Source organism: Dipodomys spectabilis, unplaced genomic scaffold (genome assembly GCF_019054845.1).
Source record: "Dipodomys spectabilis isolate Male_0828 unplaced genomic scaffold, ASM1905484v1 ptg000515l, whole genome shotgun sequence".
Classification (NCBI taxonomy): Eukaryota; Metazoa; Chordata; class Mammalia; order Rodentia; family Heteromyidae; genus Dipodomys; species Dipodomys spectabilis.
In genome coordinates, this window is record NW_024871192.1 from 474,375 (window position 1) to 500,569 (window position 26,195).

Consider the following 26,195-nt stretch of genomic DNA (forward strand, 5'->3'; position numbering starts at 1 on the left):
GTAATCAAAAGAGCTAGGTACTGGCACAAGAATAGAACTCAGGACCTATGGACTAGAATTGAAAACCCAGAAATGAACCCACAGACCTATAGCCATCTAATCTTCGATAAGGGAGCTAAAAAAATTGAATGGAAGAAAGAAAACGTCTTCAGTAAATGGTTCTGGCAAAATTGGTTAAGTAATTGTAGAAAACTAAAGCTAGATCCTTACATATCACCCTGCACCAGAATCAACTCCAAATGAATCAAAGATTTCGGAGTCAAAGCAGACACTCTGAAAACATTTCAGGATGGATGAGTAGAAACCCTAGGTCTCCTTGGCACAGGCCGAAATTTTCTTAATAGAGACCCAGAAACACAACAAATCAAAGAAAGGTTGGACAAATGGGATTGCATGAAGTTACAGAGCTTCTGCATGGCAAAGGACATAGCTAGCAAGATCAATAGAAAGCTCACGGATTGGGAGAAGATCTTCACTAGCCATAAAACAGACAAGGGTTTCATATCTAAAATATACCTGGAACTCAAAAAATTAAAACCCCCAACAACAAGTCTTCAAAGAAACAACTGCCCAATAAAAAAGTGGGCTAAAGACTTAAACAGAAACTTCTCTGAAGAAGAAAGAAGGATGGCCAATAGACACATGAAGAAATGCTCAATCTCCCTAGCCATAAAAGAAATGCAAATCAAAATTACATTGAGATACCACCTCAGTCCAGTTAGAATGGCTAAAATCAAGAACTCTAAGAACAATGGATGCTGGAGGGGATTATATAGAAGGGAACCTTACTGCACTGTTGGTGGGAGTGTAAACTTGTTCAACCACTTTGGAAAGTAGTAAGGAGGTTCCTCAAAAGTCTCCACATAGAGCTTCCCTATGACCCAGCAATCCCACTTTTGGGCATTTACCCAAATGTTTACAAACAAGACCACACTAAAGCTACCAGCACGACTATGTTTATTACAGCACAATTTACTATAGCTAAGATATGGAACCAACCCAGATGCCCTCAGTAGATGAATGGATCAAAAATTATGGTATGTGTACACAATGGAATTCTATGCCTCTATCTGAAAGAATGACATTGCCCCATTTGTTAGGAAATGTAAAGGCTTGGAAAAAATTATATTAAGTGAGGTAAGCTAGGCCCAAAGAAACATGGTTTCCCTTATTTGCAATACCTAGTGTATGTCTGAATCAAGCAGAAAATGTCAGATAAGGTGATGTTAGGGAAATGAACCTTAGGATATGTATTCAAATGATTTTTTTTTTCTTTCAGGTGATTGTTTCTAACACATTTATACGATTCTTTCTTTGTTGCTTTGTATTTCCCTCCCCCACAGTATAACCTCTGCTTTTGCTGTATTTACTGTCAGTATAATTTGTGGAGGGGAAGGGGAAAAACAAATCGTTTAAATAGGGATACAGGTGGACCCATTGCAACAATGAGATGTACAAGTCGTTATATCGCAAAATGAACTTTATAACTTTTGTTCGGGGGTGGGGAGGTAGCAGGGAGGATTCAGTGGGGGTTTGGGGGGAGAATGTGAAGGGATGGGAAGGGGAAACAAAGGAGGAGTCTACAATGCTTGATAAGAAATGTACTCTTTATCTTTCCCATGTAATTGTAACACCTCTGTACAGTATTTTCATAATAAAAACTAAAAATTAAAAAATGAAATGAAATGACCAGTTAAGCTATATCCCCAACAAGGTCAATTTCCCATTGTGCCATTGGGGGCGCGCACACTGGCGGTCATAGAGGTGAAAGCCTGTGCAAGGGTAGTCATAGCATGAGTTGATGTCCCCAAATCTTTAGTGGCAAGGATGCAATCAGTGATCTCCCCATTTCATTCAGAGGCAATGGATTTTCTGCATTCCTGTGTGGCCCCTTCCCATATTAGGCTCTTGGTTAGTGCACCTCAGGCTCCAGCGTGGGATACCTTCCTGGCCACTGCTTCCAGAACAAGGGTAACGAAGTCAGTGAAAGGCTCATTGGGATGTTGTATGAGGGTTTTTAGTTGTTTGTTTCTTTCTTTAGATGGGACTGAGGAGTCAGCCCACAATGCAGAGAGGAGTACTTGGTCAAAGTACTGCGGAGATGCCACTGCTTGTACAATGGGAGACCCATAAACTCCCTCCCCTTTTAAGCAATCAGGGTCCCCCATGGTTGCATCATATCCTCCCGCAGTGACATTTCATGTGCTTTGTTGTTCACATTCATCATAAAATGCAGCCTTCCATAAAAGCAAGTCCCCTGAAGATGATACTGTGCGCATTAATTTCTTCCAATCACGGAGGCAACTCAGATCAATGCTAATGGTTTCAAGCATCTGTTGAGGATATGGGGAGTGCAACCTATCTTCCTTAACAGCGGTCCAATATTTGTCAAGCACTTTTGGGCCATGGGTGTACCATTGGTTAGGTCGTGCAGTGGTTCGGTGGATGTTTACCGGGAACATGAACTGGGGTTCATCCATAGGCTTGGCTGCCATTTCCACGGTAGTTGTGGGGCCCGCAAACAACTGTTAATTATAGGGGGAACAACAGGTTTTCTTTCTTCGGCAAAGTTGGATATGAACGCCCAAGGATACAAAGTTCCCTGAGGGGAGTTCCCAGTCTGGCCTAAATGGCCAAAAGAACTGCTTGGGCAGGTTTCCTGGGACCCATAGTGTGGGGGAGGGGTTTTAAAAGCTTAACTGGCCGGCCCTCTGGATCACATGATGGTGGCAGTTGTTGGTCATCTGCATTCTTACTGGAATTGTTTGCTGCCTCCACAAGAAGATGGGAGTGCCTGAGCAGCTTTGCCATTTTGTGTATGCTCTGTTTCTTTTCGCAGTGAGGCCTTAAATGCCTGAAGAGTTTCCCCTTCTTGTCTCCCTAATATACAGGCTTGAATGGCTACTACAATGGGGTAAAGTTTAGGGGTAGCTCAGCGCCTTCTCAGATTTCTTTTTTACCAGCTACCTGAAGGAGCAGGTCCAGCTGTCTGGATCCAAATGGCCCCGTAGTCAATCCAAGGACACAATTCTTTTACTATTTCCCATATTAAACTAGCTTCCTTTTGTGATACTTTTAACTGCCTACTCCAAAGCAGGGCAACAAGAGCTCATAATTGAGGCTCTCCTGGTGCAGGGGGAAGGTTGCCCATGGAGGCACTTACCTTGCATTAGATTGTCTGTCTGCCGAAAACACTTGAGCCCCACGTTGGGCACCACTTGTAGGGCTAGATGTCCTGCAGGGGGTAAGCATGGATAATGCCCACAAGGAACACACATTGGGAGAATAGGCTTAAGCAGGTCTCACTTATGTTTGTGCAGGGGGGGAGATTTTACACTCCAGCTTTCCCAACCTCTTGAGTTCTTCCGGGCCAATCACTTAGCAGGTAGTTTATATAAGGCACTTGTGACACGCACTGCTTGGTGACAGGCCCTGATTGGTCCCTGGGGGGAATATAGGGAGCGTGGACAGCTCATGGCTGTCAAGCTAGGCAAACGTGCCTGTGGGTCACATCTCTATGAGAAGAAAATGTGCTTCAACTGCTACTCTAGCTGACTCAACCAGATCTGACTGGCTCTACCCACAGGGGCTGTCTCCCCTATGGAAAAAACACATCCAAATCCCCTGCCCATAGTAACTAGGGGGTCAGGTCCTCTCAATTGTTTTGTCAGGGAGGTCCTTCCACCTGACTTTCACTTTGGGCTTAGGGTTTAGTTGTCCCCAGTGCTTCTGAAATCTGGATTCAGTTGCCCCTGTTGAAAAATTTTAAATGTTAATGGTAAACAAAGCTATCTGTAACTGTATATGGGGGCTAACTCCCCCTTTTTGTTTTAATAATTATGATTGCTCCTTAAGACATTGGTGATTTCTTTCTATAATTGTTTGGCCTTGGAGATTATAGGGAATTCCTGCTCCTGCATCACCAATATTCATATATATATATATATATATATATGTATGTATATATATATATATATATATATATATAGTTGGTCCTGGGGCTTGAACTCTGGGGCTGGGTGTTGTCCCTCAGTTCTTCATCTCAAAGTGAGTGCTCTACCACTTGAGCTACAGATCCACTTGCGGCTTTTTCTGCTTATGTGGTGCTGAGAAATTGAATCCAAGGTCTCATGCATGCAAGGCAAGCACTCTACCACTGAGCCACCTTCCCAACCCCTTCCTGCACCTGGGGAAGGGTGTAGGGGTCGGTTTGGGCCCCCCAGGCTGGTTGGTGGGGGATTGTTGTGAACAGTCCTTCTTAAAGTACCCCTCCTGCCCACATTTAAAACAAGTCCCTCTCCCCAATGGTCTTGGGGTTCCTTGGCCCTGGGATGCAAGCGCCTGAGTAATAGCCTCAGTCATTGCAGATGTCTGAGCCTGTAAGGATAAAGCTAGTGATTAGGACTAGTGCTGTTGTGTTACCATATCCTGCGAGGCCACCACCCATCTGCTCAGGGAACTCTCTCTCAATCCCACGCAGGCCATGATGTGGTCTGCATTTATCCCTTCCCAGACCAGTAGCTTTACAAACTGATCTTGGAGGTCCCCTGCCGGCAGCTTGGGCTATAAACTCAAGTAGAGTCTCACCAGGTTTTTGCCTCACTCCTGCTATGGGGGACTCAGTGGGCCTATGATCCAGTTTGTACCACACGGCAAGTCCTGCCTGCCTCACCTGGTCATGGTACAGGACAAGTATTGTGGCCTGTTGGACCCCAGTGGAGTACCCTTCCCCCATCCCTGTTAAAATGGCATAAATAACAGGTATTGCGCTTGAACCTGCCAGTTATTCTCCACCCACAATCTGCATTCCTCTTTAAAGAAAGCACACCAATTAATAATCTGAGAACTAGTGAAGAAGGCTTTGGCCACATCCAGCCAGTCCTTAGGGACACATGGGTGATAAGCAATGTCCTGTAATTGGGTATGGGCCCAAGGAGAGTTCAGGCCATTCTCTGCCACCGCCTTGTGGATCTCTTTAAAATCCTTAGCTTCCCATGGATACCATTCCAAGGGCCTGTTAGCTCCTGGTGAAAGATTGACTGGATATGCTTGGGGAAGTGAATCCTGAGGCCCAGGTTCTGGGCTCCCAGGTGGCACTTCCTTTACAGGGCAGGCCTCCGAGTAGGTTTCTTCCCCAGTCCTCAGCCCCTCCATGGAAGGTCGGTATGGGTCTGGGTCTTGCAGGTCCTTCTCACAGGCCTCCTAGGGCACTGTACCTCTGGCCCAATCAGGGGAATATGGTGGAAGCCTAGGAAAGTCAGGGCACCCAAGTCAGAGGGGTAACCTTCACCTTTGTTTTGACTTCCACTGTGCATGTTTCAGTGCATTCTCAGTCGAATTTGACCCATTCCTTTTCCTTCTCACTTCCCAAGTCCTCCTTTACTCCCTCTAGGCTTAATGTTGCCTCCTCCTTCTTCTTCTGTGAAATAGCATTACCCATACTAAGGATTTTACTTACCCTGAGAGATGGCTTAGTCTCAGCCGGTATATTTTCCTTTCTTGCCCGAGTTGGGCTCCTGATATCAGGTCTTCCTCCATCCCATGAAAGATGGACGGGGTCCAAGGAAAGGTAAGTGGGCCACTTGCCTGTTCCCCAGCTTCCCTTAACCCAGGAGACATTCAGACACAGCAGGGAGTCAAGTCAAGCAGGAACTCATTTATTAACACACAGAAAGCACTTTTTAAAAGCAAAAAAATACCGGGTGGCATGGGGAGGAAAAGGAACCAACTAATCACAGTAATGGTCACACTCTATCATGCACCTAAGCTTCCAGGAGCTGTTTACGCACTGAATATAAACAAATCGGACTCTGCCTACTCAACTCCCTGTCAGCACCATCTTTTCTGCACACTTGCCCCACAATTATTATTATTTTGTCTATTATAGATATTCAGGAGATCTGAATATCTGAATATTATGATCTGAAGATTATGGTTCAAAGCTCACCCAGGAAGGAAGGTTCCTTAGATTCTTATCTCCAGTAAACTGCTCAAGAAAAGCCAGACAAAATGGCACTGAACTTCAAGTGGAAGAGGTGTAGCCTTGAGCAAAAACAGGATCAGGGACAGTGCCCAGACCCAGAGGACAAACTAAACAACAAAAACAAAATAAAAACAAACCTCAAACCTAGCATTTTTCTAATTGTATACAGAAGTACGTAATTAAGGAAATTTTTTACTGTGTTATGTATAGGTAGAAGAATAAAGATGTAACACAATTTCTCTCTTCACACCATGTTACACCAATGTCTCAAAAATTGCTCTTTTTCTAAATTTATAAATTAATAGCATCCATTTGTTGGCAACTCTGTCTAGATTATTCACATTTTCATGTTATACATGAACTGTTGGTATTATCTATTATGTTCTAACTATACCTCAATTGAAAGAATATTCCAGGCAAATAGAATGCCAGAATCATTTGTCCATTTCTAAATTAAACCTTCTACTTGAAAACCATTTTGTAGTATCCCATCGAATATGAAATTACAAACAAAAATATTTATTTTAAATGTAAATTCTAATTTAGCCAGGGCCACAAAGTCCTACATTAGATGAGCTTTGCCATTTCTCCAGGCTTAAGTTTGTGTCATCCTTCATCATTTCTTTGGAATCCAAAAGAATGATGCTTACTTTCTCAAATTTTTGGTTGGGAATCATGAGCCATTGTGCATCTAGGAATGTTCTGAAATGAAGAGAGCATTTAAAATACAACTGAGGATTATATATGAGTTGCATTTCAATAGGAAACTTGACTTCTCAAAACATAGTGACAAAATTAGCCCAAACTTCAAACTGTATATTTTTTTCTTGTTGTTTGGCTTGTTTTATTGAGACAAAATTATACTACCTGTTCCAGGGAAGATATAATTAGTGATCGCTCAACATGGCCTTTTTTCCCTTATATCTGACTTGCTTTGAAACTAGAATTATTCTTCCATTCTACTTTTTACAAATTTGTATGATTAGCTGCCATGATTTAGAGCTACTAGAAGAAATAGAGTGGCCTCTTCCTTCATGTTCCACTTAGTAGTAATGCTTTCTCTATATCACTCCCATAGATCTACATACTGGCCTTGGCCATAGTGTTTCAACGTTTTCTTATTTGCAGAGTCTTCTGTACTGTATTGAACCATTATACTTAAACACAGAACTTCTTTTTCTCCTAGTATTCATATTGTTTCTCCTCCCGTTAAGTACACTTGGGAAATAATGCACAACATACACACACACAAAATGTATCTGAGAACAATTTTCCCAGTTAAAATTTGACTTAATTTATAGAGCACTTAGGAAATTTGAAATTAAAGTACTCCAGGACAATGGATTTTTCATGTTTTTTTAATTGTAAAAATGGTGTACAGAGGGGTTTGAGTTACATAAGTAAGTAAATGAGTATATAATCTATCAAGCAATGTTACCTCCTCTTTTGTTTATCCCATGCCATCCCTTTCCTCCCCGCCATCACAAATTCCCTCTCCCCTCCCCAAGTTGTAAAATTCTTTTTCTACATAGTGTTTTGTACAACTCATTGTTACAATGGGTCATACTATATCCTTGTTTCAGCATTTTGTAATCGCGCTTCCCCTCCGCACATAAAAAAAGTGTATGTGCACGATGCAGTTCACTGACATCAAATACAGTAAAAACGGGGGTTATACCGTGGAGTAAGAAAATAGAAGAGAAACAAAAAAAATCACATAGTACATGTTAGATACATTAAAAACAATATCAAGAAAGAAAAACCAAGTTGTGTCCTATCTTGGGGTCCATTTCACTTAACACGATCTTATATGGCCATATGTATGTTGATAATGTTTTATAAGCCATTTAAATTCCATATTTTATTGTTATTAAGTTGTCTCTGAAACACGTGTTACCTCATGTACAAAGATGTACTTGTGCTATTTCAATGAAGCCACAGAACCTTCATTTTACCTGGAGCAACACCATAGATTGTTACTTGTAGTAAATGGAAGCAAATGTTACTGGAAGTGGAAATTTTAATTATAAATAAGAGTTTGACAGGCTCTCCTGCCTGGGTTGGCTTTGAGATAGTAATAAATCCAAGTGACATCAACTGTATGGACTTCTCTTTTGAATCAAGAAATAGTAGATGAAGTTTATTATCAAGCTAACATTTGACAATTTTTATAAGAAGAGACTATGTCCAGCAAAGAAGCTATAACTTAACTCAGCAAAAGTAGGTGCATTGAATCATTTTGCAATTATTTTCTCTGCTTGGGAAGATTACTATTGACTTTGTCGTTCCTTTTGTGGAAACTTAAAGTCATATTTGCACTTTTTCTGTTCGTCGTGCAGCTTGAACTCTGATCCTGGGTGCTCTCTCTCAGCCCTTCAGCTCAAGTCAAGTGCTCTACCACTTTAGTCACAGCACCACTTCCGGATTTCTGGTGGTTAATTGAAGATAAGGGTCTCATGGATTTTCCTGACCAGGCTGGTCTCAACCTCCTGAGTAGCTTGCATTACAGGCATGAGCCATCACCACCTGGCTCATATTTGCATTTATGTGCACTTAATGACATTATGTAGACAAAGAATGGAAATTTGAATCAAATGATGTGACATTGCAGCTTTTCAGAAAAATTGAGGTAGCAATAAATATGCCCTCCTTTTCATGTTGTTACACTAATGAATCATGAGCTATGGGACTCTTACATTAGCTTCGTCTGTTGTCTGCATATGTGGATTTAATATCAGAAATTGTTTATAGAGAAAGACTGAGATTTTTAGAAAGCAAAGGAGATCAGGTATGAAAGAGCAGCATAGAAGGATATACAACTTATCACACAGAGATTAAGAAGAGTCTAAGTGATTAGAATGCTAAAAGCAATGAGGAATAAGCCTAGTTGATAAATAGTTCTTCAATAACCAAAAATGGTTCCCTAGAACGGATTCTGCTATACCTTAGTTACTATAATTTTCCTTCCATCTGGAGTTATTCCTTCTCTTCTGTCACAAATGTTAACTAGCATCTTCATTTTTGGTGCCATGACTGGCCACAAAGTTCTTTCTGATTATCACTGACCACACAAAATCCTGGAATCCTTGAATTTCCAGAATTAAAATTCACCTGACATCCAAGCACATTCCTGGCATTAATTGCCATGACCTATTAGCAAAACTTTTTTTTTTTTGCTCAACACAGTATTCTAATAAGGACTATTGTTATGTATCACTTGGAAGGAGCAATAATATATTCCAAATATTGGTTCTTTATTTTGCATTTACTAGCTAAATAACTCTTTTGCCTGTCCTGGGGCTTGCACTCAGGGCCCGTGAACTGTTCATGAGCTAGAATTCTACCACTTGAGGCAAAGCACCACTTCCAGTGTTTCTTTTTCTGTTTATGTGGTGCTGAGGAATTGAACCCAGGGTTTCATGCAATGAAGCCATATAGCCAGAACCCTAAATGACTTTTTTTCATATTAATAATTTTTGTGTGAAAATACACTACAGATGAGTTACAATTACATAAGCAAGGTAATTAGTACATTTCTTATCAAGTATTGTTGCCTCCTCCTTTGTTTCCCCTTACCATCCCTGACCACCGACCCTCCATCTCCCCGCCAAAGTTTTAAAGTTCCCTTTTCGACATAAAGTCTTGTTCCAATGGGACTTTCTTAAGATGGCATTACTTTTTCTTTCTGTTAATATGTATTATAATTTAGGTCAGGTGGTAGGAAAGGAAGTGGAAAACAATATTAAGTCCAGTAAAGCTGACATCCTATTACATCACTAAGGAAGTAGTGTTAAGATCTGCGGGACTCATAGGTTGTTGCATGTGACATTACTATGTAAAACACTATTAACAAGCATCTCAGACATCCAAAACATTCTGCTTCCATTTTCAAGGTCAAGAGCAAAATATCTATGCCTTTTTATTGATTGGGTGTGTTTCCTAGGAAGGAAGAAGGATGATGTGGTAGGTGATGATGGAAAAATATGTATATTAGCCCCCTGTCCAAATTTTTTGCAGTTTTATTTATTTATTTTTCTTTTGTATATTATTTTTATTGTGAAAATACTGTACAGAGGGGTTACAATTACATGAGCAAGATAATGAGTATATTTCTTTTCAAGCATAACCTCCTCCTTTGTTTCCCCTTCCCATCCCTTCCCATCCTCCCCCTGTTCTCCCCAATCTTTCCCGCTACCCATCCCACCAAAGTTGTAAAGTTCATTTTTCGACATAACAACTTGTACATTTCATTGTTGCGATAGGTCCACCTGAATCCCTATTTAAACGATTTTTTCCAGTTTTAAAAAGTGCTCCTGATGAACTCACACCTACATCTAATTGACTTGCTGTCTGCACAAGATGTATATAAATGAAGATATTTATTCTGGTGGATAGTCACATATATTAACAAAATCCATTTCTGGAAAATAAAAGATACTAGGTGAGAAATTATAAAGTATTGTCTATAAAATGGTTTATTTTCTTGGAGAACAAAAGGTAGTATTGAAATGATTAGTCCAGCTTTCTTCGAGATTTTATGCTGTCTTAATATCAAAATGTTCTTAAATTCCTGTAACATCCAAGCATAAAAGACATGATTTGAAGATCTCAGTAGTTTTAGAAAAAAAGGTACATAATACCTTTCTTCCTGCAGAGACATGTGAGCATAAGTACGATTGATTGTATTATAGTTCTCTTTTTTCTCTTTATCTCAAGTGTTGCACATCTTGGTATATTACTCTATGTCTTGCATCAGCTTCTGTAGGTGAGATTTACCTCTACCTGCAATGTCAGAATGGGTCATATGAATTACTTCAGCTTACAAAAGTGAACCAGAATTGGAGAAACACTATTTCTAGGGGAAGATTTCTATCTCATTGTCTGTGTCTAAAAGCTGACTTGTTTTCCCTTAGCCATAAAATAGCATATTTCAGAGGGAGTCTTCCTTCAATTTATATACTGGAAGAATATAGCATGTGAAATTGAGGCAAAACTCAAATACAGCACCATCCATATAACACAGGCAGAATTAAGCTAATATTAGAATGTGATAAGATGTTAGTTTCTTACGATCCTTGTATACCATTATGATAGTTCACTGTAGCACACCAGAATTTAACATATCCTAACCAAGAAGTTAACAAAGAGATAACATTTCCTATTGGAAATTATTACAATTTTTTATAAATAAGCATTCTCCATGTGATCACTTGTAGGGTTCTCTTTTTCTATAGATGGGTTGTATCGCTCTAGAGCACTGTATCTAATATCCATTATCATTATCCAGACCTTGTGATTATGATGAGGAAAAATAAAATATCTAGATTTCTTCTTCTCTTTTCCTCTTCTCCTATTTCTAGTGTGAATTCTCATCCTTTCTCCAAATTCTATTAATAAAGGAAGAAAGACATATTGTGGATATCAAGCAGAAGGCTTCAAATCAAGAATTTCATTCTTTCAGAAACAGATGAAGTAAATCATAGTGACTCAAGGAAGAATAAAAACAGGATTTTTTCCCTTTCTGGATTTCACCATAGAGTCTGAACATGACTATAAATATCTAATAAACAATTTCCCTTGACTAATTTTTTAAAAATAGTTTTTTAAATAAATTATAATTTAAAATTAACTAGTAATTTGTTGTTTGCTTTTTGGGAGGGATGAAGTAAGACTGCATTAACAATGTGTGAGTTGCCGGGCGCTGGTGACTCACACCTGTAATCCTAGCTACTCAGGAGGCTGAGATCTGAGGATCATGGTTCAAAGCCAGCCCGGGCCGAAGAGACCGTGAGACTCCTATCTCCAATAAACCACCAGGAAACCGGAAGTGGCGCTGTAGCTCAAGTGGTAGAGCACTCACCTTGAGCTGAATAGCTGAGGGACAGTGCCCAGGCCCAGAGTTCAAGCCCCACAACCGACCAAAAAAAAAAACAAAAAAACAAAAAACAATGTGTGAGTTGAGAGGCTAAATTATATCAGAATCTAAACATAATGAAAAATAGACGATTTTAAGATTAATAGCTTGTAGATACATTTTCAATGTGATATTTTATTTTTTTTCTCTCCATGCTGATTCAACTTCAATAAGCAGTTCATGTAATTCAAATGGCTGCCTTTCTTTCAAAAATAGATTAGACCCAAAAAAGTTAGAAAAAGAGAACCAGTATTTGGTGATGCATTCTTTAAAAATAGAAGTCAAATAAATATTAAACATAATTCCAAAATAATAACAATCAAACACTCTTGAAAAGAGAATATTGTATACAGAATATATAAAAAGTTATAGTGCCAGAACTGCTTCAGGAGCTGCTCTCTGGCATTTAGGATTTCTAGTATATGACAATGTTTTAAACAGGATTAATTGCTTTCAGGGACTAAATTTTTTCTAGTTATATTTCATTGAAGAAATATGTTGTTCAGGTTAATGAAAGGATAGAGGTTATAGTAGAAAGAATGCTACACACTCATTGTACATAGCAAAATACCTTCACAGAGTATCTGTCTGTCCCACATACCTAATCCTTCAAATGTAGATTTGCATTATATATATGTTTGTAAAATAACAACCTCTCATTACCCAAGGAACACAAATTTGAATAATTATCATATGGGGGAAGTATACTCAAATTGGTAGTTAAAAGTCCCAGGTGTAGTACAAAAGGAACATGATTAGGTAAGAACCATCAGAAAGATGTAAAGATGCTACATTAGAAGATAAAGGAAAAAACAACAACCCAGATTCCGAATTTCTGGAAAGTAGAACAGGAGATAAATACCTTTTCCACTAGAATCATTTGAAAAATATTTTAGCTCTGTGGGTGTCTCTATTTTAATCTAGTGAGAGTTATTTTAGATTTCTGTAATTTAAACTGGAAAATGGTAAATACGGATTATTTAAGGCAATTACCTTGTAGAAATACTTTACAGCATATTTGGTTTAGTAAACTAATTCAACTACAGCCTTTTCCTGATGTAACTACAGGGAAATCACATTTCCAAGTTTCTGAGAATAAGAAAAAGTTGCCACCAGCTTAGTACACATGTATGATATACATATTACTAAGGGCCTTGCATTAATGAAGTCTTGAAATACTAAATAATATCAAAATAAGAAGCTCCCTATCCTTATTTTCACATTTGGGGATACTAAGTACCAAAGTTATGTAGAAGACTAGGGTAAGAATATGGAAATAAAATCTGTCTGCTAATATTATATAGATAATTTATGTCATTTTGAGTTAGAGTTTCTAAAGTAATTAAAAAAGGTAAAACAGAAACAGAGAAATTAGAGAATCCAGTAATGGTATAGTCATCCCAGGATGGTATAGGATATTATAGGAACACTAGATGGTGATAAAAAGATAGCAAAAATGAGTCCCCTGGAACAATGGGAAACAAAATCTACACCACAGATTGTCATATAGCAAGAAAATAGTTTCCACTATGCTGTCTTTGATATTTTAGGTTTGTTTACACAGCAACTTTAACCTCTTAGGAAATGACCTTTATTAATACTCAAGGCTTTGCAGCTTATAACCCAAAAACAAATAATGCTTCCAAATTTAAACAAGCATGATACTAAGTATAACCCAGGCTACTTCCATCGCTGTAGCTGATAAATAAGAATGATCTTCGGGAATAGTCAAACAATCTTGAAATTTTTCATACCTTTCCTCTTCTCCAACATGAGAAGTCCTAGACAAGATATGTAAAACATTAATAAAGGATTTTTATATTTTTTATTGTTCACTCCAAAGCAAATACACTTTCCTCTTTGCAAGCCTGACTTTGGAAGAGTCACACCCTCACGATTATTTTATAGACAAAAGTTTACTGCTTTGGCTTAGGTGTTTTCCTGACTTTGGGTGTTGCTGTCTATTATTTTGGCAACTCCATAGAAAAACAAGATAAATCTATTATGCTTATATTGAATTGTTCAAAGTCAAAATGTCTTCAAACACAGGTTTCTGTTACCTTCTTCACTGCTAATTAAATTTTAAATATTGCTCTTTAAATGCAACAAAAACGTGTTAATTTAATGTATATTCTCATTGAAACTGTTGATTACAGGAGTGTCTGTGATTGCTTTTTTAATTGTTTTCAAGTATTTTCCTTAGCTATTTTCATGATTTCCTTTGTTGCAGTCTTCTAGTCAGGAACAGAGGATTACCCAAAAAGATCTACCTAAGATAAAAGATGTTAGGCAGAAAAAACTAGATGTATAATTAAAGATTTTAAGTTCTTAAGAGACTGCAAAGCTCAGAAGACATTTTGCTATTACTGGCATGGTTAAGATGACTTGAAAATTTTGGATCTTAAACTAAGTGAAATTCATGTAAAAGGTTACAGTTCTTCCAAACAATGATTATAGCTTATACTTTTCTGCTCCAACGAGATGAGACCTCTGATAAAGTTGGAGGGTATATCGATTTTAGGGTAGAAGGGTAAATGTTAAAAAGCCAAGGGAGATTCCTAAAACAGCACTGCCTATCACATATCATTTAATTATACTTATGGTATATAAGTATATAAACATACAAATATGAATTGAGTGACAAATATGTGATTTACAAAATTCAATGACAACTAAATCCAGAAAAATTTCTCTATATTTCTATAAACTAGTATATCTCGTGAGGATTTAAAATTTTTTAGAATACATATTTTAACATTTATGTCAAAATATTTATTTTAACTGTTTATTTTGAGTCACTTGTGGAGCTTGAAATCTGTGCCTGGACACTGTCCCTCAGCTCTTTAGCTCAAGACTAGTGTTCTACACCTTGAGCCACTGCCAGTTTTCTGGTGGCTCATTGGAGATAAGAGGGTCGTCGACTTTCCTGCCTAGGCTGGCTTTGAACCATGATTCTAAGCTCTCAGCCTCATTAGTAGTTAGGGTTACAAGCATGAGCCACTGGCTCCTAGATACATAATTATTTTTTACATATTTATAAAGTATCGAGTGGCAATCCCATTTCTTTATATATTGAGTAATGATAAGCTCCATCATATCCATAAATTTCTGCATGTAACATTTCTTTTTAGTGAGAATGCACTAAAACGTATCTTCTGGGTGTGATGAAATATCTATTCTCAACTATAATAACTTTGTTTCTTGTGGTATACAATTAATATATTTACTTTTACTCATAGAAGTCTGCAAATTTAAGTTAAATAAAACATGATTTGTAAAGTGAAAGTAATTTATGGTTTCATTGATTGTTTTAAGAAAACAATTATGCCTTTTGTTTTCAATTATATTTCTGTGGGGATGTGTAATTTTCATTGATTTAACTGTTAAAATGAATAACAGTTATATTATATCAAGTTGATTCAAACTTGTATTTGAAAATTGCACACTTAACACAAATATACTTCCCCTTTCCTCTACCACATAATTAAAATAACAATAAAGCAAAGATTGGCGTTAGCCATATATGTGTACAATCCTAGAACTCAGGAGGCTGAGACATGAATATTTTAGTTCAATGTCAGTCCAAACAGAAAAAAATGTGAAAACTTATCTCCAATTATCCAGCAAGAAACAGAAGGTGAGCATGTGACTCAAGGATAGAGTGTCATCAGCCATGAGCAAAAAATACAAGGGAGACCATTAAACATCGAGTTCAAGCCCTAAAAATGGCACATACACACAAGACAACAACAAAATGTGCTATGATTATCAATGATGAAGACAAAATAGTAAAAAAAAAAAAAAGATCCTGAGAAATGTGTAAACATCTGGAAGACAGAAATCATTTGACAGAATTTTGATTCATGAGAGGGAGAAGTCACAGCCTCATTTGTACAATCTCATTGTAGTCATTTGTGTTGAAACCTGGTTACTGGGTAACATGTGAAAGAGTAGATTGGATTACCAGATATAGGAGAAATTGCCTGTGACTATGTACTATACCACTCTGCAAAACTTTAAAATTGTTCTTGTTAACTTAAATAAAATTTATTGTTAAAGACTGTTTGGTCCACACAGACTGAAGTCCTTATTTTGAGGCTTCAGACCAGTGCTTTTGTTTATAACCACTCCTATTTTAACCCCCTTCCTTTGTGCAGCCATACTTTACTTAGCTGGCGCCAAGCCAAGTCTTTGAACTAGACACCCCTGCCGTAATCCCTCCCTTTCTCCAGCTACAACTCATTTCACATACTATCTCTGTCGTAGCATTAGTTGTTTTCTGACTAATCCCCATCAGAAAACTCTTATATTCATGTAAACCCACTATAAATAACATAGTTAGAAAAGGGAGAAAGAGTTTACCATTGGATGAGGCTCTCATCTGTGGGTTTGCTACCTAATAAATCTGTGCTACACTATCTCTTTTTTCATGGCTTTTGAGTCTGACAAATGATTGATTTGGTTTGATGTAATCCCATTATCCAGACTTATTTTGGAAATTTTGACCTATGCCAAGGAGCCCTCATGTTTCCCCTAACTCTTCCTGTAAGATTCCTAAGGCATCTGGACTTACATTGAGCTCTTCAATCCATTTGGAATTGGTTCTGGTGCAGGAGGATATAAAATGATCTAATTTCAGTTTTCTGTGTACAGCCAGTTAAACCAATTTTTTGAAGAGGCTGTTTTTCTTCCATCCTGTGTTTCTGGCTTATGAAAGATTATGTGCCTAAAGGAGTGGATTCATTTCTGGATCTTCAATTTTGTTTTATTGATGGAATTCTGTGCTTCCATGGGAAAGAATGGCATTACCCCATTCCTGAAGAAATGGAAAGACGGGGGAATATGCTATTAAGTGAAATAAGCCAGATCCAATTAAATATATGCTCCGTGGTTTTCTTCATTTCTAATAACTAGATATGCCCATAAATATACAAGTTAATCCAATAGATAGTAAAAGATAAATAATTACACTTGGATATGATTAACAACACTCTAAGCTTTCACATGGCAAGAACAAGGGAAGCTATTCTTAGGAGAGGATCACAATGGCTCAATAGCTATGTGCATATGACCAGATAAATGTTGCTTTTTGCAATGAACACTAAGAATCTATCATATATATGAAATACATATATCTGTATATAATTTTAAAAGATGTCACAAATAACTGACTTCTCTGTAAACTCAAAAGCAAAATTCTAAGTTTAGAAGATAAAATTGAGGAGTTTTCAACACATAAACTAAAATACATAGGGGAAAAGGTGGGAGAGAAAATATAAGATGAAAAGTATAATAGCTAACTTTTGAAGAATTCATAAACAATTTTCAAAACTACACAAGAGAGCTTGGGTACAGATAAGTTGTAGAACTAGACTAATATATACAAAGCCATGATTTCAATCTCCAAACCTAAAGGTCTAATAATAAGTTAATAAATAGTAATAATACAATATTTACTTGAAAAAATGCTTTTATATTAGAGAGACATGAATCCTAAAACAGTAAACAAAATACTCTCAATTCTTGTATCCAATGAAATGAAACCAAGAATGAAGAGCAAATATTTTCTTTTTATCCATTCCTTTCATATTCTGTTTTCTTCTATTCTTTTTCCATTGGCACTACTGGTGCTTGAAATTGCTAACCACTTTAGATTATTTTTCAGGCCAAGCCTCCCTTGAGCAATGATCTCTTACCTATGGCTTCCACATCATGAGATAACAGGAAAATTACACTATATCTAGCTTTCTTTGTTTTTGTAGTTTTTTACGAATTTTTTTTTGTCAAAACTGGCCATGATATCACTCTTCTAAATCTCTGCCTCCTAATTAGCAAGGTATATTTCATCTCAAGCTTGGGAGCAGACTAGTTTTTAATGTAAACATTCAATATTGACTTCTGTTTTCTAGATATCATTAAATTATATTGAGGTTTGTATGGATCTTTATGATGTTGCAAGAACACACATAATTCCTTTGAAACCTTTTTCCAATTTATTTAAATATTTCTATTATACAACACAAATACGACATTAATATTTCACAAGTACCTTATGGAGACTTCAGTTACTTTATTTTGTGACATATTAACCACAATATAATTTTATCAAGTCTATATGAATATACAATATTTACAGATACATTATTTAGAGAATTAATTCATATTGTTTACTTTTAATATTTTTTGGTAAGTACTTGGGTTCAAATTCAGAGCCTTGCATTTGCCAGACAGGCACCTTACCACATCCAGCAATTTTTGCTTTGATTGTTTTTGATATAGAATCTTGCATCTGTTTATTCCTAGGCTACCTACATACTGAACTTTCTAGTTGTATGTCCAGTAATAGGTAGGATGACATCCACACATTGGGATACCCAGATTTTATTGATTGAGATGTAGGTCTCTTGTATGTTTTCCAGTTTGACTTTGAACTGCGACTTTCTATTTTCAGAGTAGCTAGGATTATAGGTAAAAACCACCTCATTTGGCTTCTATTATTTAGGTTTATGAAAAGTCTGAAAGTATGAGAAAATCATCTAGAGTTTACTGCCATACCCAGATTCTAGGTTGTACATTTGTTTGTTCTTTCAGAAACTGTTTTGTGACAAACTGTTTTATATAGCGATATGGCACATCAATAATACAAATATATATTGCTAATGCCATTTCAAACAGCTGTGATGATCTAATTTCTACGTGTGGATTTGTTTCCTGGGAAAACATCCTGAGAACATAGGCCAAAAATTTGATAGTCTTAAAAGCAAAAATTTGCTTCCATTATGATCAGCAGTTTGCAAAGAGGGGTTCATGCCTGTACAGGAGACTGGTCACAGCGGAATTCCCTTCTGTGACCCTAAAATAAATCTGCTCTTTTCAAACTCGCAGAATGGTAAATTTTGTCAAAATTATTATATGGGAACTTTCTTGATCTGATAAAGAGTACTGCATTAGAATGGAAGTATTCCAAGTTGCTCTGAAATCAGGCAAAGTTGTCATCCATTTCTATTCAAACACCTAGCAGGCATTTTTGCTAATATAATGAAGCAAAATATAAATTCTTGTCAAATAGCTTTTATTCATAATATATAAAGAACTCTTAAATACATGAATCATACAATAAATAACCCAACTAAGCAGATACAGAGAGAAGGCAAATAAGCACATCAAAAACCTATACATTACAATACTATTGTAGAAATTCTTCCAAATGGGTTCAGATAATGCTTTCTGGAATGTAAGGAATGTTAATAATTTCACTATCTTGAGACTTAAATATAATAATTTAAAGGGAAATACATAAAGAACTTCAGAATTCATGGAATACTTGTTTCATGTTCTGTGCATAATACTTCACAAAAGGTATATATTTTGGGGGGGGTCCGTTCGTGGGGCCTGAACTGTGGGATAGAGCGCTGTCCCTCAGCTCTTCAGCTCAAGGCTAGCGCTCTACCACTTGAGCCACATGCCACTTCCGGTTTTTTTTCTTTTTGCTTATGTTGTGCTGAGGAATCGAACCCAGGGCCTCAGGCATGCAAGGCAAGGGCTCTACCACTGAGCCAACTTCCCAAGGTATATTCTTTAATTCTAGAAAACACTAATATTTTTATCTGTTTACAGGAAAAACAACAACACATGACAACTCTAAGAAACATGTCCAATGTCACCCAGCTAGCACAAGAGTTTTAGATATTAGTATAGTCATGGGGTTTGCAAATCATGAATTGAATCTGAGCCATGGATTCTGGTTCTGCTCAGTCTCAATTGTCATTTACACATCAGCCTTCAGAAACACACCAATTCTCCTCGTGCCTCCATTTCTGCATTTTTAAAATGAAGATAACATTCTTCCAACCCTAGATGATGAGATAGGTAACACCATCAGATGATACAGAACACATATTTGCATTATTGTGATTTATCCAACAATTGTTGAAAAGCTTCTATAAAAATCTATGAAAACATTATCTTACAGCTTTTATAAAAATCTCAACCATAATTTTATTGGCTTAACACCTTGCTTGAAATTGTATCCCATATACCAACAGAACTTACCGTAATTTTTCAAGTTGATATAAAATCAACTCAATCCTCCTGTTCTCTTAAGAAATAAATCCTCTTCATGAGCTCCTCACATTCTGACACCTAGCTATGAAGTGCATTTTCATGAACCAATTATCTCTCATTTTCAGCTCATTGAACTCTGCTTGACAAAATTGTTCTGTTAAAAAACTGGTTGCAAAGACTTTCCTGTGATTCCCCAAATGATGGTAGTCATTTATGTAAGTGACTTCATAAACCTTTTAAGGCAATTGAAGAAGGAAATTGTAGCAGAAAGTTGCATAGGAAATATCTTGAAAATTGTATCATAATCTTTCTTCCTTTTTCTTGTCTCTTTTTCTCAGGAGAAGAGATTGAACTCAGGGCCTCAAACTTGCTGGATAATTGCTCTTGATCCATACACATAGAACTTTGTTTAGCTTTAGATTGATTTTCAGATTGTTTCTTATTAACTGCCTAGGCTGGCCTCAAACCATGACCCTCCTACTTCTACCTCTCTTAACACCATGTGGCACCAGTGTGTTTTAAATATTGAAGTCCCAGTATTATACTTTTACCATACCAACTCCAAACCTCCAATGCCTTCCAGAGCCTAGCTCATAAGTAGTTAGAATTATTGACATGTACCACTATATCAAGCTGAATTTTCCTAAAAAGAAATCTTCAGTAGCTCTGCTAACAAAGAAGTATTCACTCACTGCTCTTTAGTTTCCAATTCTCTGCCTCTGTAACTTCTTTCTCATTTTTCTCCTCACTGAAGCAGGCAAGTTTCTGATAACTTCAGTTTTGTTAATGTTTTCAAAATATTCCTTGTTAGTCTAAATTATTCATTCCTCATGTTCTATATCATAATGATTTTCCTTTCCAAAAATATTTGTCTCAGCTAGGAGAGGTGACTGATGCCTGCAATCCTAGGTACTCTGGAGGTCAAGATGTAAATATTTTGGTTGGAAGACAGCTAAATATTTTCTACCTAAAAGGAAACTGGGTGCCTCCTAGAGACATAAAAAACATTCTTTCATATTTGTTATAATAACAACTTACAAATTTAAAGTTATTCACTTCATAAGCTTAATAGAAACAAGGAATCAAACATGAATTTCTCTCAGGAAATCCAAGTCATTCAATACGACCCTTACTTGATTTGTGAAAGAGATGAAATATTATTCAGGAAACATAACTATGTTCCATTGTTACATTCTCCTTTCTGTCTTTATCAAAGATGATTCAGATGAAACAGACCTAAACAGATATGAGTCCTGGAACATATTGTAAATGCCAGCTTTGAATGATATCTCCATGATTAGAAAGACAATTTCGCAAATTTTCACGCACCTGAACAACTCATACTTTTGCTTTGTTTTGAGCCTGGATGAGTTTTCCCATTTGTCCTTCTGTGGCACTGCTTCTGTGTCAGGTGTGTGTCTTTCATTTTATTCGGCCAAAGTGGAGTCTTATTTCCGCTTGCAAACATTCTGAAAAGCTATTGCCAGGCCACAAGAAGTACAGATAAAATTTTCATCCCATGTTCTCCTCTCACAGTTCTCCTGTCCTGAAAAGCTGTTCACTGAACAAAATGGAGCAATGATTGCACAGTGATATAAACCTGAGCAAGCATTATCACACTAGTCATAACACCAGAAAGGAACAAGTAGAGGAATCATTATCTGAGTGTCACCAGTATTAATCGACCTACTGCTCCGCTTGTTTAAATGGGACAACTAATAGATGTTTTGCTAGCTGCCAGTGGCTCACACCAGCAATCCTAGCTACTCAGGAGACTGAGGTCTGAAAACTGTGGTTTAAAATGAGCCCAGGATAAAAAGTCCATGAGATTCTTACCTCCAATTACCTACCATAAAGCTGGAAGTGGTACTGTGGCTCAAGTGGTAGAGTGCTAACATTTAGCAAAGCAGCTCAGGGACAGCACTCAGGTCTCAGAACCAGCACACACATAAATATAGATGCTTCTAGTTCCTGGCCATGTTTTTTTATAATGCTTCTTTTGGTGAAGATTTTGTAAGTCAAATAATCTTGATCCAAAGTAATAGCTATGTTGTCTTGGGCTTGTAGTCCTCAGCTTCATCTTCCTTTTCTGTACAATGAAGAAATTTCTTTGCCAAACTGGTGCAGTGGGAGAATCCAGTCATAATATTCAATGTACATGTGTGAAAATGTGACCACGTAAATGGAGGGGGTGAGATAGAGAAGAATGATCAAATTGACGACATTGATCAAGATGTACTCACAAACCGACATATTAAATTAAAACTCCTTTGTACACTACTTATGTATCATTTTGTAAGTAGAAAAAAAATGAAACCAGTGCTTCAATGCAATCCACACATCTTAGGTATAGATTGCACAAAGCTGTTTCTTTTAAAGAATACAGGACCGAGAAGAGTGGAACAAATCATCTCCAGAATAAAGCTGATCAACTCTACCCCAAAGTTAACATCAATAGTGATGCTGACCATACACCCTTGATTTCATGCACTGAGAACACATTTCTTCCCATCCCCCAATCTTGGGTTTCAATTCAGGGCCAAGATTCTGTCCCCCCGTCCCACTCATAGCTAATACTCTAACATTTGAGCCACAGATCCAATTCGGGTTCTTTTTGTTTAATTGGAGATGAGTCTCATGGATTTTCCTGCCAAGACTGACTTCAAATCATAATCCTCAGATCTCAGGCTCGGGATATAGATGTCAGCCATCAGTACCCAGCTAGAGATCTCACTTTTCCATTGTAATTCTCCTCCCCGAAACCTCATAGCCACAATCTTGGAGAAAAGATTCAGAGAGCCCCCAATTGAAGAACATTCTATAGAATGCCCTGTCCCATACATCTAAAAAGGGAGAAATGCTATCTCTCTCCCTTTGATGAAACAATAGATGTTAGATTATTAAATGATAATAATAGTAGATATTATTATAATGCTCTCAATATGTATTCCCATCCCCATTGCTACCAAGCTTGTTTGTAGAACTTACTTTGACAAATGACATGTGAGAAGTGATGGCATGTGTCTTTTCTGAGCTTTAGCCCTGTGGTTTTCACTCTTTGCATCCCCTGGGAACCTCCAGTAGTCAGTCTGGATCCCAGAATGAACAACATGCTGAGTGGAAGTGGATCTGGAATAGGCTTTGCAGCATGAGAGATAGTAATCAAAATTGAAAGGTATTGCGTCCTAGGGGTTGGTTTCCCACAGTAAAATTAAGCTCACATTGAGGTCCCAGCTCTAGGTAGTCTAGGTCTCTTTCTCTCTATTCCCTCCCACTTCCTTCTCATTCTTCCTGAATATTTCCTCTTTCTCCTCAGGTGACACCAATTCGTGAGTCTCCTTATGCTAGAAATTTGTTTAAGGGTTAAACATTGTGGCTTTCTGTTTTACATTTTCTCTTAAGTGTTTCTCGACTTTTGTCTTTCTGGAGTTTTCAACCAGAAGGTCCCAAGTGTGATGGATCTTCAGATAAAAACCCTCTGCCAGGGCTGGGAAGGTGGCAGAGTGGTAGAGTGCTTGCTTTGCATGCATGAGACCCTAGGATCAATTCCTCAGCCCCACATAAGCAGTAAAAGCTGGAAGTGACACTGTGGCTCATATGGGAGAGTGCTAACCTTGAGCTGAAGAGTTGAGGAACAGTGCCCAGGCCCAGAGTTCAAGCCCCAAAACTAACCAAAAAAATTTTTTTACATGAAGTAAGCCAGGCCCAAAGAAGCATAAGTCTCATGGTTTCTCTTATTTTTAATAACTAGTACATGTCTGAGACAAGCAGAAACTGTCCAATAAGTAGATGTTAGGGTAAATGAACCCCAACATAAGAATTCAATTTTTTTCTTTCTTGTGATTGTTTCTATCATATGTATAAGATGATTTCTTTGTTGCTTTGCATGTCCCTCCACCATGGTATGCCCCCTGTGTTCACTGCACTTGATGTTGGCATACTTTGTGGAGGGGAAGTGAAAAAAACAAATTATTTAAATCGGGATACAGGTGGATCCATTGCAACAATGAGATGTGCAAGACGTTATGTTGAAAAACGAACTTTACAATTTTGGCGGGAGAGGGGCCTGAGGAGGGACAGTGGGGTGGGGGCGGGGGGTTGGGAAGGGGTGGGAAGCAGAATTAAAGGAGGAGGCCACAATGCTTGATAAGATATGTACTCATTACATTGCCCATGTAATTGTAACCCCCCTGTATGGTATTTACACAATTAAAAAAAATAAATTCGTCTGTCACATCTGCCTTGCTTGCTTTCACTCCCCTCATGTTGGCATACTAGGAGGCCAGAATAACATGAAGCTCCAGAAACCTTTTGGATAGAAAAAGAAACTACTGCATGGGAAGTGAGGGGTGTATTACAAGAGATTGGGAGCTGAACACAGGTAGAAGGGATCATAGCTTCAGCCTCAGCTGTCTTCTGAATCATTGCCCAGTTACCAGCTGTAAGCCTTTTTCTCCAAAATCTATGTGGCGAATTCTACAATTCTTACTGAATCATCCACACACACAGACTTGGTTAGGCATCCAGCATGATATAAAATATACATTTCTTAAATTAGAGAAATCTGTACCGGAGAAAATGGGCAGAAGAACTTCATTTAATCAGGTTCACTTCATTTTTACATGCTTATAATTTGACTAAGAGAACAATATCAAATTCTCTTAGCCTTCACAAAATCAAAATATCCAAGCAATACACTACTGTAATGAAAAAAATCTTTTTAATAAAGTGAGTATTTGGAATGGGAAAAATCAAATATTATAAAACTTAAAAATTGATCAAATAATAAAAGAAAAAAAAGACACTGATCAAGAATGAAATACCAATGTGTTTAGTAAATAAATGAAATGTTTGAGATTCTTATCCACATAGGAAATACATAGGAAAATAAATAGGAAAGTCACTGAGATCCCATCTTACACACCAGAATAGCTATCACCACGCAAATAAACAAACTGCTGGAGAGTTTGAAATAAAGCAGGAACTGTGTTTGTTGGTGTGGCATTGTAAACTAGCGCAACCCATAGGGAGATAATAATGGAAGTTTACACGATACAAAAAAGACACATATCTTGAAGACCATTATTGCAACTTGGATACATACTGAAAGAATATAAATCAATATGAACATATATGTTCATGGCAGCAATATTCATAGCAACCAAGCTGTGTAATCAACCTGGATGTTCCATAAAGAGGGAATAAAGAAAATGCACCTTTCATAGCTATAAACATGTTTTGGTACATGAGAGAAGTGGATGTTTCTACTATATAATTGTTAAATATTTTTGTATAGATACCTAATCCTAATTTCACTGGGTTTTGTGGCATTGTGTTTTTCTTTAATGAATGACTTCCATATTGATTTCAGAGCAGTTACAATAGGATGAAAATATCATATAAAATGTACATATTAGATAAAAATTTAAATATATCAATGAACACATACAGGTCATAATATAGAGTTTATAATTTGAAGCAATTTTAAGAAGGCAACAGTAGGGGAAAAGACAATGTTAGAAGCTTAATAACAAATATACAGATATGGAAAAATACAAAAAATGGTGCAACTAATTAGTGCTAACAGTAACAAAACATTTTCCGCAAGTTTTAAAAATGAAACTATTAAAATAATACTTAATAACATCAAATAACAATGGCATGGAAGAAAATATAGCATAGACATATTTTCCCCCAAATTTGTTTTATTTTATAACAAATGGATTAAAACAAAATGTAATTACATGTCTGAAGATGATAACACTTTCAAGTGTCATTGATTGAATCCAGCAAAGGAAAGTAACCGACAAGTTACAGGGTAAGAACAACCTGGGTTATGGAAGAAGATACTTAGTAGAACTTTGTGAGGAAAGAATGTGCTCCTTTTTCCTCATCAAAATAGGACAGCTATCTTTTGAGAGAACACTTGTAATGTAGTCAGAGCAGTGGAGTTACTAATTTAGGTAGTAATTTATTACTTTTATTCCCTAATCTTGTGATGTGATTCCCAAATGATGTGAGTAATCCTAGATTTTCTGAGCCCTTTTTTCAAACAGAGTTTCTAATTCCTCCCCATGCCAATGATTCTTCTGCTACACTCATTTCTCCTTGTTTCTCAACTCAACTCCTGTGACCTTTAGTTTCAGGAGAAAGAGCTGAAGAAATATGAGGATGGCCTGGTGTCTGAGGTAACAACCTACTGCTGTTTGGAGGATCTAGGGAACAACCACCACG